At 40.2% G+C, this 17,474-nt stretch overlaps 1 protein-coding gene across 1 annotated transcript in view; it reads left to right on the forward strand.

Annotated features, from left to right (window-relative positions):
- Nucleotides 1-17,474, forward strand: part of GALNTL6 (polypeptide N-acetylgalactosaminyltransferase like 6) — a 1,145,577-nt gene that overhangs the window by 825,804 nt on the left and 302,299 nt on the right. The window lies entirely within an intron of this gene.

A 17,474-nucleotide genomic window follows, 5' to 3' on the forward strand; every position in this document is an offset into this window, starting at 1 on the left:
GAGTGAAGCCATGCAGTATTTGTCTTCCTCTAACTTATTTCACTTTGTATAATGTCCTCAAGGTTTCTCCATGTGGTTGCAAGGCAGAATTTCCTCTGTTTTTATGGCTGAATAATATTGTTATATATACAATAATTTATCCATTCATCTGTCAGTGGACACGTAGGTTGTTTCCGTGTCTTGGTGACTGTAAATAACGTTGTTATGATCCTGGGGTTTCAGATAACTCTTCAACATAGTGTTTTTCACTTCCTTCAGATACATTCCCAGAAGTGGAACTGCTGGCTCATATGCTAGTCCCATTTTTAATGTTTTGAGGAACCTCCATGCTGTTCTCCACAGTGGCTGCACCTAATATACTCCCACCAGCAGTGCACAAGGGTTCCCTTTTCTCCACATCCTCGCAAGCATTTCTGAGCTCTTGTCTTTTTGATGACGGCCATTCTAACAGGCGTGAGGTGATGTCTCATCCTGGTTTTGATTTGCATTTCCCTGATGATTAGTGATGTTGAGCATCTTTTCCTGTACCTGTTGGGTTGGTCGTTTGTATATCTTCTTTGGAAATATGTCTATTTAGGTCCTCTGCCCATTTTTTAACTGGATGATTTGGGGTTTTTTGCTATTGAGTTCTATGAGTTCTTTATATATTTTGGATAGTAACCCCTTAGCAGAGGTATGGCTTGCAAATATTTTTCCCATTCTGTAGGTTGTTTTTTTCTCACATAGACATTTTAACCTCCTAATGCTAGATTCTCAGGCAGAGTTTCCAAAAACGGTCTGTTTCCCTCAGCAGCCACAAACAACTGTGGGGCAATTTGCCCACTGGCTGTGATCTGATTGCTTTCTAGGGAGTCCAACCTCTAGTGCAGAGGATCGAGAACAGCCTAAGCTATGGGATATAGGGAAGACAGAAGCACATTTCCTTTCTAAGAAAACATTTGCCCATTTGTTAGCCTTTTCTTTGAAAGAATATCCATTCTTTCATAAAGCCCATTATTCTACCATCTTCTTTCCTACGCACTGGGAGCAGCCGTTGGCATAAACAACTCTTGATCTGCTTCGCTTTATTTGCGGAATTTGGAAAGGCTCTCCTCTCTCCTGATGCATTCTTCTGTGATATCAGTCTCTGGTTTTGGGTCTGATGGAAATACATTCTCTCACAGGTGATTTTTCAGTTTCAAACAGGAGTTAGCAGATGATTTCAGTAAAAGCCCAGACAGTAAATAAGGTTGGCTTTGTGGACCAGATATGCTCTGTTGCCACCACTCAGCTCTGCCACTGTAACATAAATGCCGCCATGAGCAACATGAAATGAGTGAGCATGGCTGTATGCCAATAAACGCCAGTGAGGGACACTCACATCTGAATTCTGTACAGCTTTCACATATCATAATCTATCATTCATCTTTTGATTTTTTTCAACTACTCAAAAATGTAAAAATCATTCTAAACCTCTGGGTCATAGAGACAGGATTTGGAGTTGGCTAGTCCCTGGTCTAAAATGTGACAGGGTGACCTGTTATACCTGTCCTTCTAAAGCATTATATATTTTTCTAGACACTGCATCTATGAGTATGTTTCTCCACCATTAGATGCTGACCTGGGTGCTACTACTATTTATCCCAACTCTACTACTTGACCTATTATTATCATCTTTATTTTCTACTGTACATAGTTGATATATGTTGTCTTATTTAATTTTGACAGCTATCCCATGTGGCATAGAGAAGAACACCAACACAGAATAGTTAATAGTACGGTTCTGTATATTTGAAATTTGCTAAGAGAATAGATCTTGTGTTCTCACTACAAGAAAAATATTGTAACTCTATGAGGCAATGGATGTGTTCCTTAGCTTGACTGTAGTAATCATTTCACAATGTATACATATATCAAATCATCATGTTGTATACCTTAAATATAAAAAATTTTATTTGTCAATTATACTTCAGTAAAGCTAGGGGAAATAAGAACACCAACATGAAGAGTTAAGGAATTTGCCCAAGATTACATGATTTTTAAGTGGCAGATATACGATTCAAATCTATTTGAGTATTGTACTACAGTTCTCTTGAAAAAAAATATATATGACTTCCATATCTTCTCTCAATAATTTATTCTTTTCTCAGGTTTTCCCTCAAACATAACTATCTATGATTACTTTCACATTTTCACCACTTACAACAATCTTTGGAGCTGAATTCTGGTAATTTTGATCTAATTATATTTTCCCATTAAAACTGTGTATTGACTTTTTAATCATCCTAATATGTGAGATAAAAGAATCACTTAGCATACCTTAAGTTTATTCATTTAATTCTTAAAATCTACACTACAGTGGATTCATAATAGTAATGACCAATATTTTTGAGCTAGGCTCAGAAAAGAGTCTTTACATATGTTTTACTCTCTGATCGTTTAATCTTTATTATCCCTATGAGATAAATAGTGTTATTTTCTCCATTTTATAACTGAAAACCTGAAGCCTAAGGAAGCTACACAGCTTACCGAAGATTCCACAGCTAATAAGTGACTGAGCCAGAATTTGATCAAAGCCTATTGGCTCCAAGTATATGCTTTATTAACCGAAATAAATAATAATTGGAACAAATAATAATAGTAATAAGAAGGAAAGAAAGAACGAAAGAAAGTAAGGAGGAAAGGACGGAGGGAGGGAAGGAATCTAAAAGGTTTAAAAGTTGTACTGGAAAGAAAAATTAATTGGGATCTAAGAGATCTAAATACTAGTTTTTTTAACCAGATATGTGAATTTAGGCAAGCCACTCTAGCTTCTTTTATTCCCTCTGTATGTCCTTTTCCATCTGGAAACTGAGTGCTTAAGTCTAGGCATCTCCATGCTATCTTCTAGTTCTATCATTTTATGATCCTATTTTTTTAAAAAACCTTCTCCTCCTTGCTGACAGAAAAGCACTTCTGAGACCTCAAACTTTATGACATAAGCCCTCTTTGATTATTTAAAATCTGTACTATTTAAGTACAATCAAAGACTGTCAAAACAGATATTTTATGTCTAGCATGGATGGCAATGCGTGATTCCCTGTAGAATGCAGGGGTTACCAAACACTAGTCAGTTGAGACAAAGATTCGAGGTGAGTATATGCATCTCAGCACAGAATTACAATCAGCCCTGGCTGGGCTCTTTCATGGCGGAGTCAGAAACAGAATGAAAGAGGCCCTGAGCATAGAGACACAGAGAAGTTTCCATCTTATCGACAGAAGCTCTACCCTCACTCCCATCACAGCTGTCTGTCTCTTGTGATTGAAGAGACCCGGGGGTGCCCTTTTCCCAGGCTCTGAATGGAGGTATGGCTTCTGCGGTGTAGCTCGTGGAGGGTAATTAAGGGAATCAAGCAGAATTAGTCAATTGTTAATGCCTGGTAAATAATGAGACCTTATTCTGGTGGTTCTTTTTTCTATCAAAAGAGTAAACTGTGTTCTTGAAGTCTCTGGGATCCTTTGTGGTATTCTTACCCTTGTTGTTTTACTTTCTTCTGAAAAGCAGATTTTACTGATCTAATTGATGGAAAAAAGAAGTTCTGTGACATGTTTTAGATCACTTTATTCAAGATGAATTAAAAACAGTTAGTGAAGAATACACAACATCAGTGTCTTAAGGCAGATGCTGTTTTGTACGTATAATAGACGTATATATACAAAAGTATATGTATCTATAAGTTTCTAACACTACCCTGTGAATAATGAATTGTAATTTAATATAGAAAAATTAATATCTTATAATGGTATAATACTTTATAGTTTATAAGTCACTTTCCTGACTATTATTGTATTTCTTAGAGCAGTTATTTGTGGATATATTATTATTCCTATATCATAGCTGAGAAGAGTGAAATTCAGGATATCAAGTCATTACTGCAAGAACACATAACTACTAGGATTCAGGACAAGGACCTGAATGTAACGATTTGAATGGCACGTCCACTGTCCTTCCCATCACGCCACAGTGGCCTCAGAGGGAAAGTAACTCTGGAACACCCAGCCCTTCTGATTCACTACCCCCAACTCACCTCAGGGTAACTCTGGAGCATACAGTATGTCTCTCCTCATGCTTCAGTATATTTCCTAAGAAGAGCCTTTTCCTCTGTTTATGTCCTAAAGGGAAAGGATGGGAAAAATTCAATTTCACAAAATTAAAACTCTCAGAACAAACAAACTGAAGTTTGTGTGAGAAAAGGGAAGATAAATAACAAAGGGAGGAGATGGTCATATGACCCTCAACATTTGGTGAACAGAAGCATAGAATCCCTAACCAGGTAGATAATAACCGAGCTGGAGAGATAAAACACGAACAGAAAGGATGTAGAATATTGACTGACAGATTTATTCTATTTTACTATAGAAGATAATGTAACAGAAACCAAACTGAGGTCTTATTTTAGATCCCTTAATGCAATTTTACAAGAATGGTAACCTTAGAGTCTTTTAAGAAGACAAAGTTGATTTCATTAATTTTTTTTTTAGTGTGGCAAATTCTTAGTAGAAATTGGTGTCATGTACAATAAACCAATGGAATTTAATATACATAAAATCAAGGTGACAGAATATGAAATAGTGTAATCAAGGATAAGCTCAAAAACAGCCATTTGTCTAGTAGAAAATTTGTAAAGGAATTTGGGCTAGAGTTTTCAGATAAAATACAGGATAGCAGTTAAATTTGAATTTTAGATAAACAAATCATTTTTCAGTATAAGCACGTTCCAAATATTGTGCCCTGTATTTTATTGGCTATCCTGTTTTGGGTCAGTGTATATGGGAAGTGCTAGCAGGACTCAGCTATGCCTTTGCAATGAGTGAGCTGGGGCAGTGCTTTCTCCCCACTTGGAAGGGCCTTTATTGATGGCTTTGTGATGGTGACATTTAAGATCATTTTAACCTGGTCAACTCCATGAAGTTTTGCAAATAGATATTTTAATTTGGTATCCTGCCTGAAAGTGTTCCCCGAAGAGCTAAGAGAAGGAAATTAGGGGAAAAAAATCTGAGCCTCTCCTATACAATAAAGTTGATATTAGGACTTCCCTAGTGGTCCAGTGGTTAAGACTCTGTGCTTCCAATGCAGGGGGCCCAGGTTCGATCCCTGGGCAGGGAACTAGATCCTGCATGCAGCAACTAAGAGCCTGCATGCCGCAACTAAAAGATCCCACACGCTGCAACCAAAGATCCCTCACACCGCAACAAAGATCCTGCACGCCACCACTAAGACCCAGCCAAATAAATAAATAATTTTTTAAGTTGATATTCATGATATTGCCTTTAATTCGTAAACACACCTACCTATGTGATAGGTGTATCTAACCTATTCTACAGATGAAGGAAATGAGGGACAAAGAGAAAATTGATTCCCCGAAGTGTGAAACAGGTCTGTGAGCCTGTTCCCTGTGCTGCTTCTTCTCATTAGCTCAGCTTCAGTGAGAAATGTGGGGTGGTGTGGAGAGACTCTGCCCAGAGAGAGAGACCTAATCCAGCCAAACATCAAACATCATCAGAGCCAAAGAAACACAACCCAAGGTGGCATCTGCCCCGTCCTCCAAGGGGCACTTTTGTTTCTTGAATCATAATGTTCTGTGGTCACATCCTCTGAGCCAGGCAGAGCCCAGATCCCAGGGCTAGAGAGACTTCATTCTCTCTCATATGCATGTGCTTTACTTGGTGATGGAAAGTGGTCCATCCCATCCTTGTAAGGCAATATGAAAATACTTTGGCAACTGGAAATGTTTGCAGCCAACATGACGATGTCACTTGTTAGAATCAATGTGTCAAAGTGTGTACAATAATTCATTTAACTCAAAACACTTTTTACACTGAACCTTGAAAAACAATTTGCATTTATTTTGGTTGGAAAGCCATGAAAAAGTAATCTCACAGCTTTACTAGAATAGATATGGCTCTTATTATCTGTCACTTGGCCATAACTACACAGTATGTAACAACTTCCAACCAAAGATATTACAGTCGGAAACGGACAGGGACAGTGTCACAGTTGAGTTCTCTTTGTTAAGGATTTAGTTAGCTGCTGAGCCCTTGACACGTAAACTGAATAGAATGAAGCAGTTGGTGAAACACTGGCCACACACAGCAGAAAGGATGATTTTTCACAAAAAACTACCAGCTAACTGATAGCATTATTCTTTATTTTAAAAACAAATTGGTGGAAGCAGAGGTTGGCTTTCTTTTGTGTTACTAGTTTCAACTGTAGGCGTTACACAGACGCCATTCTCGTGACCTCCAGGAGATAAATCGTTCCCCAAATCACGGATTCACTCATCTGCCACAAACAGAAATCATGCAAGCCAACCCCCAACTGTGCAAGGCCAGCTCATCCAACTTTAGATGAATACAAAAAGACACAGAGATAGCTGTCCGTTCTTTACAAAAATTGCCAGGAGTGAAAAGATATCTTTATCCACCCAGTTATTAGCTATTTCAGTAGCTTGACAACACAGTAAACAAGATCAAAACCTTTAAAACTGAGTTAGGAAATTTTTATACATAAGCAGAAAGTTCATTATATTGGGTTGGCCAAAAATTTCGTTCGGGAAAACCCCGAACGAACTTTTTGGCCAACCCAATGGTAAATCATCAGATATTATTGAGTACGACAGCTTTTACTTCTAGATCCCAGATTTCCAACTAGTTCACTCATTCATAATTTCACATGCATACCTTTGTTTATAAGGGCATTTATTCAATTAACATCTACTTAGCAGCTATTCTAAAATATCTAACTTAGATGCTGGGGAATACAAGCAATCATAAACCATTTTCTGTTCTCAAGAACCTTCAAATTTGGTCATATATATATATATTGAATGTTAAATAATGATGCAATAAATTAGATGACCCCAAAATACATACGTGTTAAATAAGTAAAACAGGGCTTCCCTGGTGGCGCAGTGGTTGAGAGTCCGCCTGCCGATGCAGGGGACACGGGTTTGTGCCCCGGTCCGGGAAGATCCCACATGCTGCGGAGCGGCTGGCCCCGTGAGCCATGGCCGCTGAGCCTGTGCGTCCGGAGCCTGTGCTCCGCAACGGGAGAGGCCACAACAGGGAGAGGCCCGCGTACCAAAAAAAAAAAAAAAAAAAGTAAAACATATTAGGGTCCATAAGAGGGAGAAATCAAGGTCATGGAAAAGTATGAAGAAATTGAATGGACCTCTTAAATAACTGTAGAAGTTAAATGGGGGAGAGACCAGAGGCATTTTGGGAAGGAGACAATGGAAAGACTGGATATAAGACAGAGCTGTCCCCATGGGTGACATGCATGGCCTGGTGGAGTCCTGTGAACACCAGTGACAGTGGGACCCACACAAGATTGAAAACTGAACCCACTAAAAATAATAATAATGATAATACAACAATTGTGAAAATGGACGACATATTTCATGTGTACTAATCAGACACATGAAGAGTCATTGCTAAGGAATGCCCTCTAAGTAGTTACCATATTTTAAATTCTTAACAAGGTGTCAAATGTTCTCCATTTCTGAGTTTCTGTAGCTTCCATATATTCATCCACTCAAACATCACTTCAACTTAAAGGTAGAAAAGTTTTCATCTTCTGATACCACGGTCACCTTTGGAGAAAACTTCCTATATTCCAAGTACTATAGGACTCTGCATGCTCTTCTGCACGAGTTTAGGGTAAGGAAGACGGCTCCAGCTTGATGACGTATTCTGACAATCACATTTGCTAAGTGATACACCTCACTCAGGATGGGCACTTCTCTATCCTCTCTTCTCTACCCACAGTAGAAAAATCCACTGAGGGGTCACACACTGAGCATTTTTCCTGCCGAGTCCAAGATTTTTCTCAATGCTCTTGCCCAACACACTGGTCAGAATTGATGCATGAAATAAACTACATGAGTGTACTTTCATCTACTCTGTTCAAAGCACTGTGTGAAGTTCAGTCTAGGTAGACCTCGTGTCTAATGAGTACATGCTCAAGATGCTTGAGCGTTACATTATACAAGATATTCTAACTAGTACTTTCAACAGTCTTATGAAACAAACAATCATCCCCTTTTTACATATGAAGGAACCAAAATCCAGAGAGATTAAACAGCATGCCTAAAACCATATAGGTATTATTGATGGAATCAATGTTCAAACCCAAGCCTTTGACTCTCAAATCAAATGCTGGGGTATCAAAAGCCATAAAAAAAAAAAGAACACACCAGCCTTCTGTCTCCTAGGAATTTAATCAGTAAGATAACCAGACACAAGTAGATGTATGCTTTTTTGGACTGTTGTTTATAACAGTGGAAAAAACCCTGAATTCTCATCAATTTGCAATTGACTGAAGAAATGTTAGTTCCCACATAAAATGGAATATTACGTAGTCCTTAAAATTCTGTTGTAAGTTTATATTTACTGGCAAAATTTTATGATAGCACTTGTATCAAAATTGCTGAAATAAAATATAGTGATTAGTGTCAACTGCTGGTGAGGAACACTCATATGTTGCTGATAGACATGAAGAATAGTACAGCCCCTCTGAGAAATAATTTGACATTTCTTACAAAACTAAACATGAGTTTACCATAATAATCTAGCAATTGTACTTCTGGGCATTTTTCCCAGAGAAATGAAAAACTTCCGTTCACACAAAAACCTGCAGGTGAATGTTCATAATGGCTTTATTCATAATAGCCAAAGCCTGGAAAAAAACCCAAATGTTTATCCTTCTCACCGTCATGGGTCTGCTCTTCCACTGAACTACTTTTTTTTTTTGCGGTACGCGGGCCTCTCACCGTTGTGGCCTCTCCCGTTGCAGAGCACAGGCTCCGGACGCGCAGGCTCAGCGGCCATGGCTCACGGGCCCAGCCGCTCCGCGGCATGTGGGATCTTCCCAGACCGGGGCACGAACCCGTGTCCCCTGCATTGGCAGGCGGACTCTCAATCACTGCGCCACCAGGGAAGCCCCCACTGAACTACTTTTAATCCCTATTACACATGATTCATGTTCCACCTTCTGCATTTCCTCATGCTGCTTTCTCCACCTGAAACGATCTCACTCTTCAGACTCGTCATTTCCTAGCCCTACCCACTTTCTTCATTGACTAGTAACGTGCTTATTACTCTGTGACTTCCTGCTCATTCTAGGTTGAAGTTAATTCATTTTTGTTCAAAGAGAAAATTGTTAAACTCACGATACTTATTAATATTGAAGTTACCTGTATATGTGTATCTTCCTGACATGATGTTTATTCCCTATAGCACTTAAGATACTGTCTTGAACATAGTAAGCAGTCCGACAACTGAGTTCTCAAATTTTCAGATGCATAGGTGAACATACTGTGGGAAATCACCATAAATAGGCAAAAAGGGGGAGGTATGTAGAAGGGCAGAAATGGAAACAAAAAAATTCAACAGGATTAATGTAGGTGCAGTTTTGAAAAATCTGGAAAATGAAATACCAAAGTCAGTCATTTAGTAAATCGTGTTCGTTAGTTTAAAATCGAACTAATCATTGGCATTTGCTCACTTGTTTTTCACGGGCATTTCTACTTGATTATAGATGTCTCAATTGCTAAAATCATAGCCTTAGCCAATACAGTACTCAAGACATGTAGTGCTTGGAAAAATGGGAAAATGTAGCCCCATTTCATTTAGTCCCAGTCTCTTTATCCATTTATCTGTTTATTCAGGCTTATAGGGACCTCTATTATGGCAATACCCCAAGGCACAAAGAAAAGACTAAGCTGGAATTAATTAGCAGAATAAACCCCAGAGTCTGTAACCCTCAGCAGTACTGTGCAGAATGCCTCACTGTGAAGAAGGGACTGCAAATTCTTCTCAGCCACTTTCCTCGAGTTCTCAGACCAGTTTTTTGGTCCGCTTCTCATCCACCCATCTCTCCCCCAGCCACTGCTCCATATTTTAAAATACTAGGTCACAGTGAATTCTCTTTCTGAGCCTACAAAGAAATAATAAGTTTATCCTTTCTATAACTTTCCCAGGTAAATTTAAAAAAAAAAAAACTGGCTGCTCTCATGGACTGTTAGAGAACAGCGGGGTGGGGGGCAGGGTGCGGAGTCTACTTCTGGCTTCACATCATCTCCATCCCTCCTCTCCAGGCCAGTCTCAGGTTCAGGCAATCAACAGGTAATCTGCCCTCCAAGGCTCAGATGCTTCTCGCCCTCTGGCAGAGTCAGATGGGAAACACAGCACTATCCTTGCTGAGGGTTCCCCTAAGAGATGACGTGAGAGTCCGCTAACTCCAAGTCCACTTTAGAAACTTGACTGATATTCAAAATAATTATACCACCCTATGTCAGAGAGAATCCTGTGGAGATTAGGTTTCTGTGAGCAAATCAATCCTCCCCACGCAGAGAATTAAGGCGAGGTCATCGCGCCCCCCGATCTCAGATACCCACCGCCCGATCCGCCAGCCTGTCAGGCTCCGCCAGCGCACCAGCTGCCTCCAAGCAGTGAGGATGTATGGACCATCGGGGTCCCGTCCTCCGGGGTCCCTCCCTCCTCCAATGTGGTCCTGCAGCATCACATCACCCGAACAGAACCTCAGGTCCCACTCAGACCGACTAAATCAGAGCCTTCGTTTTAACAGGGTCCCCAGGTGATTCATACGCACAAACGCACGCCGGAGTGAGAGAAGCGATGCCCTGACCCGCTCCGGAGCTTCGTTTGCAATACTATTTTCTCCAAAAGAATATACACACAAAGATGATATTCTGGCAACATATTCATTAGATGTGAAGGCAAGAATGCAAGCTACCTACATGATTGTTTTAATAAAACAATGTACACAAGCAAATGTCTATAGAGGAAACCTGCAAAAACTAGAGGGAGACACTAGTAAACGCTTATTTCCTTTTTAACTTTATTAAAACCTTGTGCACTGGGATAGTGAGTGACTGAATTGTGTCCATTCCTAAATACAGAAATAGGACACATTGTTCTGTGCTGTCCTTTGAGTTTCTATGTACCTCTAGGAATAATTTTTTTCTTCAGAGGATCCAATCACATGTGCATTTTTCAGAGCACTTTAAATCATCTATATTTTGTTTGTTTCTGGGCCTCTCCCCTCTGTGGTCAAGATAACGTGATTTGTGTTTGCTTCACTTTCAGTCTTACGCACATAATAAAAACAATAATATAACGGTTTCTTACAAGAACTTCCCATTGTCACGTTATCCTCAGCTCTGTGGTGCAGGTAACATTATAACCCTCCTTTTCCAGGTAAGAGACTACAGCTCTGAGAATTCTGGTGATCAATTCAGGGTGATGAAGCCAGTAAGTAAATGACAAACCCTATACGTACAGCCAGTTTTGTTGACTCTAATTCGAGGTATAAATGAATTTTTTTTGCTCTTAAGTGGAATCTGCTGAAACAGAAACTTCTTTTATTTATTTTTTGTTGGTTTGGTTTGGTTGGTTCTTCTGTATTTTTTTAAAAAAATGTTTCCAGTTTTATTGAGAAACAGTTGACATACATCACTATATAAGTTTAAAGTGTACAACATGATGGTTTGATTTACATATATTATGATTACTGCAGTAGGTTCAGCTAACATCCATCAGCTTATGTAGATATAATTTTAAAAAAAGAAAAAAATTTTTCTCCTTGGGTTGAGAACTCTTAGGATTTACCCTGTTAATTTTTCTGTACTACACCACATAGCAGTGTTAGCTATAGCAGTTCATAGCAGTTCATCCCTAGTAATTATTTCTCTTATAACTGAAACAGAAACCTCTTTTAAAAGATCTGTATTTCATAGAGGTTTGCTTTTAGTCTACAAACATAGACAGACAGACAGACAGACACACACACACACACACACACACACACACACACCCACACACACACACACACCTTCTAAGACTTTGAACCTGAAACGTGCACCTGCTGTGTTTGATAAGAGGTGTTTTGTAAGTCAGCCTGAATGGGTGCTTTCCAGTGAATAAGTCTTGTTAATCACTCCTTGAAGCTACTGAACTTTTCCTTTCATGATCCTTCCAATTTATGCATTTTAGTGCTAAGGTAATATGTGACTGCGTTTCGGGGAAAATAGTTTTAGCACTTGGCAGATTGCAGAGAGCAGAGCGTCGGTTTCCATTGCTCCTCCAGGCTGGGTGAAAGCCCTGAGGAAAACACAAAAGTTGTGAGGCAGCCTCAGGATCATAAATATTCAGTTCCCGGTGGCTTCTCTAAAGGCAGAAAATGTGGGTTTTTCAGCTATAAATAAGCTCGAAGTCTACTCAGAGGAACTGGATGTACGACATGTCCTAACTATCCTTCTTAAAATTATTTTGAGACCTGGTATTTAGAATGATGGTAAATGTGTTCTGAGAAATAGGATACATTGTCATAATGTTTCCTAGAGGTCATTCTCTCTTTATTCACCTGGCTTTAAGAATGAATTACAGAATTTCATGACTTGATTAAAAATTAATATGACAGCTGCAGTCCACCAAAGGGGAAAGACCCCATAAATAATGCATAGGGCAAACTATCTTAGGAATAGTTAATAAATTTAGATTTGTGGTAAATTATTAAAACTGGGTAGCATGTGTGATTCAGTTATTTTGCCCAAGTTTGGAACGTTTCTATTTTAATGGATTTGGCAATAGACTCCTTTCTATAGACCAAAGTGAGAAACCAGAAACTACAGGAATAAATTGGGGATATTAAGAAAGAATAGATTCTTTGATATTTACCATGATTGGGGGAAAAAATATCTCTTAGAATTTCTTATTAGAATTCTCTGACAGTATGAATGATACACTGGGCTCTTCAGTGTGACGGGCACTGCACTAAATGTCTCACATGCGGGAGTAATAGCGCAGTGACCTTGAGGGACAGGTCTTAACCCACCCTACCTGACTGACTGGTGACTGGAAAGACTGTCCTCAGAATAAAGAATCCAGGCACGGAACCACCACAGTGCTCGCACTCTGCCTCAAAGGATCTCTCTCTCTCTTTTTCTTTTTTTTTCACTTAGTTTATTTACTTATTTTTAGCTGTGCCACGTGGCATGCAAGATCTTAGTTCCCCGACCAGGGATTGAACCTGTGCCCCCTGCAATGCAAGCACGGATTCTTAACCACTGGACCTCCAGGGAAGCCGCCAAAGGGTCTCTTCTTGAGGAGGAAATTGCCACCACCTGGACAGCTTGGGCCGTCTCTCAAAGAACTGAAAGTTCACTTTTTGGACAACCCAGAAATTTCCCTCTTCTAAGTATCCCCCCACATAATGTTTATGGAGAGATGACATCTGATTCTTCAGCAGATATCTCGTGCTAAATGAAAATGCACTTCTGTGAGTTACCACCTCATACCCGTTAGCATGGCTTTCACCAAAAAGACAGAAGATAGCAAGTGTGGCCAAAGTTGTGGAGAAAAGGGGACCCTCCTAACACTGTGAGTGGGAATGCAAGTTGGTACAGCCCACTGTGGAAAACGGTATGGAGGTTCCTCAGAAAATGAAAAATAGAGCCGCCATATGACCCAGCAATTCCACTTCTGGGTATTTGTCTGAAGAAAACGAAAACACCAACTCAAAAGATACATGCCTCCGCATGTTCACTCAAGCATGATCCACGATAGCTACGGCATGGAAACAACCTAAGTGTCCATCGAAGGATGAACGGATAAAGAAGGTGTGATATACATACACAATTCACGTTATTCAGCCATAAAAAAGGAGGAAATCCTGCCCTTTGTGACAACGTGGATGGGCCTTGAGTGCATCTGCTAGGTAAAAGAAGCCAGACAGAGAAAGACAAATAGTATACGGTATCATTTACGTGTGAAATTTGAAAAACAATAATACTATAGGCAAAGGCAAAGAAACAGCAAGTAGAATGGTGGTTGCCAAGGGCTGGGAGGTGGGAGAGAAGTGTTGGTCAAAGGATACAAACTTTCAGTTATAAGATGAATACACTCTGAGAACGGTACACACGGTAACTATGGTTAACAATAATACACTGTATATTTGAAATGTGCTAAGGAAGGAGATCTGAAACACTCTCACCAAAAAAAAAAAAAAAAAACCAAACCAAAAAAATATCCCAACAACTATGTGAGGTGATGGATGTGTATTTGACTGTGGTGATCACTACTCAATGTATACATACTTAAGACCATCACATTGCACACGTTAAATAGATACCATTTTTCTTATCAATGATATACCAATAGAACTAAGGGTGGGGAAGTATGGACGTCTAGTAAGAGGGTCTCTGTGCCAGTGCTCTGGCTCCACTGTTTACAGCCGTGCTGGGCTCTCTACAACGCGTGACTGCTGCACCCCTTGGATGAGGGTGGTGAACTTTCCTCCCACCAAGAGTGCCCAAGATGCTAGTGAGATCCCTGAGCGGCCCCCTTCCTGAAAGACATCTTCTCTTTTTGTATGTGCTCATATATGCCTGTGTCCTGTGTGTCTGCCCAAGGGTAGGGCCTCGTATACCCTCCAGGGGCGAACACACACCTCTGTGTGAGGGTCGGTTGTACACATTCACAACCCCCGCTCCATGGTGCCACAACGGTAGCTTGAAATCAGCCCTGCGGGGAGTGTTTACACCATGGGAATCGGTGCACACTACAAATGGTAGTGTTTTATTGTCCACAGAGCCAGTCTACCCCTGACTAGAGGTTATACATCCCCACCCCTGCTACCTAGAACTCTCTCTTCTATATACTCTGTAATGAGCTGAGGTTAGGATGTGGTTATAGCTGAACTGGCATATTACATATGTTTATTACTAATAGTCATTATTAACATGAAAAAGATAGATTGTGTTATATCACAGAAAGAGAATTAAAGAGTTAAAGTACTTTTCTATTCTTTGAATTGCTATTTCCAAAGCAAACTTGGATGACCCATTTTATTTGTTCCAGGTTGATAAAATGGAAAGTAAAAAACTTACCCTAGCTAATTCAGAGTATCATCGTATGACGGAAATGTGCTTGCATCTGTGAAAACATTTTTGAAAATAAAATTTTAAAAGTCAAATTACTTTCCTCTTATTTTTAAGAAATTTTAAGAAAATATTATCTTTAATATTTTCAAGTAGTTCACATCCTTTATTTTATATAGGGGTTAGGTATTATTCTTGCCATTTCACCTACTTCCAGCAAGGGGCAAGATCTTCTAATTCCAGGACTGTTCCTTCGGAGTATGTGCCCATCGGTCACACAGCCATTTATTCATCTGCTGATGGTTCTTGCCTGTCTCTTTATTCTTCACCATGTTCATTACACCAAATATTTCTTGGTGTCCTGGAAAGGAGATCAAAGAGTATGAAACCATCCCAAGGAATGTTTAATATGCTGCTTCCGCCTCACAACATTTTCTATGTAATGTTTTTCATATTAAAGAAAGCTAGGTGATAATTTATCTAGATGACACAGCTTTCAGCTAAAGCTCGTGCTTTAAAAACAAAAAAGCACATCCAGTATGCAAAGTATACAAAGCTTTTAAGGTATCCCTATTTGAGAAAAAATATTATAAACTGTCTTTAAAGTATATAAAGTATATCTGTGAATAATTTTAAGAGAGCTCAGACTAAGAATTGACAGTGACAAAATATTAGAAATTAAAATAACAGTGATTTTTTTGTGTGTCATGGAGGAACGTTTAGAAATAATATGGTAAGGGCTTCCCTGGTGGTACAGTGGTTGAGAGTCCGCCTGCCGATGCAGGGGACACAGGTTCGTGCCCCGGCCCGGGAAGATCCCACATGCTGCGGAGCGGCTGGGCCCGTGAGCCATGGCCGCTGAGCCTGCGCGTCCGGAGCCTGTGCTCAGCAGCGGGAGAGGCCACAGCAGTGAGAGGCCCGTGTACCGCAGGAAAAAAAAAAAAAAAGAAATAATATGGTAAAAATCTCAATCTGTCAGGAGAAAGGTAACAAAAACATTCAATTAAATAGAATTAATTCAGCTCATTTTTCTAAGGAAAAACATCAAATAATTTTAAAATAAGCTCATAATGAAATTTTAATGTTACCTTCCTGTTGATTTGTCTCAGTGATACTACAAATTTAACCCCAAATACTACACCCTCTAAAAAACAAATCTGATTCTGATATTCAAAATGGTGACCCTTTGTATTCTTTGCATCTCAATTTATTTAACTAACATTCTGATCCCTCCTGCGTTCAAGACACTATGCCAGGTCCAGTGGGGAATATAAAACTTAAAATAAAGAGAAGCTCTTTCTGCACCGAGACAATTTATAATTGAATGGTAGGTTTAAATGCGCAGAATAAATATACCCCAAGAAAAGACAAATCAGGCAATAGTCACATTATGGTGATAAAGCACAATGAGGGCCCAGAGAGTGCAATCACTTCAGGTTGCAGACACAGTGTAAGGCTTCCCTGGAGCAGGACCCCGGGCAATGCCCAATGAGTGCGTCCTTCCTGAAGCAGGAAAGGGAGCAAATGCACTTCAGGGAACTTTTCCCAATTAAAGAAAGAAAAAGGAGTCTCACATCTCTCAGCCAACCTGAAAATTTAATGAGCCAGACCATAACATTCCCCCAAACCTTCTGGTTAACATAATTTCTACTGGACTCTTCTTGAAGTAAATGAGTGAATCATTGGCCTTGATGATCATGATGGATTTACTGAGGAGGGAGGGCCTGCCATTGTCTTTGGTGTGTGTCAGAACGCTAAGAGATGCCACAGAGAGAGCATTATAGAAACACAAAGCTCTAAGAGAGATGGGACCCCAGCCCCACCCCATAATTAGCCTGCAACGCAAAACTAGTCCAAATGAAGGACTAAACATTTTGGTTGAATAAAGGGCCGGAAACATCGAGATGCTGGATAATCAGGGAGCATTGATGGAGTCAGCAAGGTTTCCACGGAGAAGGACAAGGTAACAGCTGAGACTTGAAGGGTGGTTGGCATCAGGGGGGTAGAGGCCAGGGTAACCCAGGCCACTGGCAACATGCATAAGGGCACAGAGAACAGAACACACAATGAACGCTCGGCAAAAAGGGAGCAAGCATGAATGTCTGGACAGAGGGTGCGTGGGGTCATTGTCAAGAAAAGATGAGTAAATCAGGCAAAGGAAGACATGAGAAAGTGTCAGAGAAATACCGTTTGCTGTGGTGAGAACAGCATCCTCTGCATGGGACTATTGGGTAACGTGACCCGGATCAAGCAGATCAGGTCTCTGTGGAATACAGCAGCCTCCCTGCCCAGCTATTTTAAAGAAAGGGACTGATTTTTAAATGTTAGATGATACAGACTCTTCAGGAGAACCAAGAAAAATGCTACTTCAATAGCCCAGGGCTCTCCTGGTGGACGCAGCTCTGTGGTCCCTGATGTCGCGTGATGCTAAGGCTGGGTGTCTGAAGTGCCACAGAGGTGACCCAGATAAGCCGAGTGTCTCTGCCACCAGGCTTGTTAAAGAACCTCCTCATTGCTCACCCCACCTCCCGCGTCTCAGCAGACGCATCTGACAAA

The sequence above is a fragment of the Tursiops truncatus genome, chromosome 6 (genome assembly GCF_011762595.2).
Source record: "Tursiops truncatus isolate mTurTru1 chromosome 6, mTurTru1.mat.Y, whole genome shotgun sequence".
Taxonomy (NCBI): Eukaryota; Metazoa; Chordata; class Mammalia; order Artiodactyla; family Delphinidae; genus Tursiops; species Tursiops truncatus.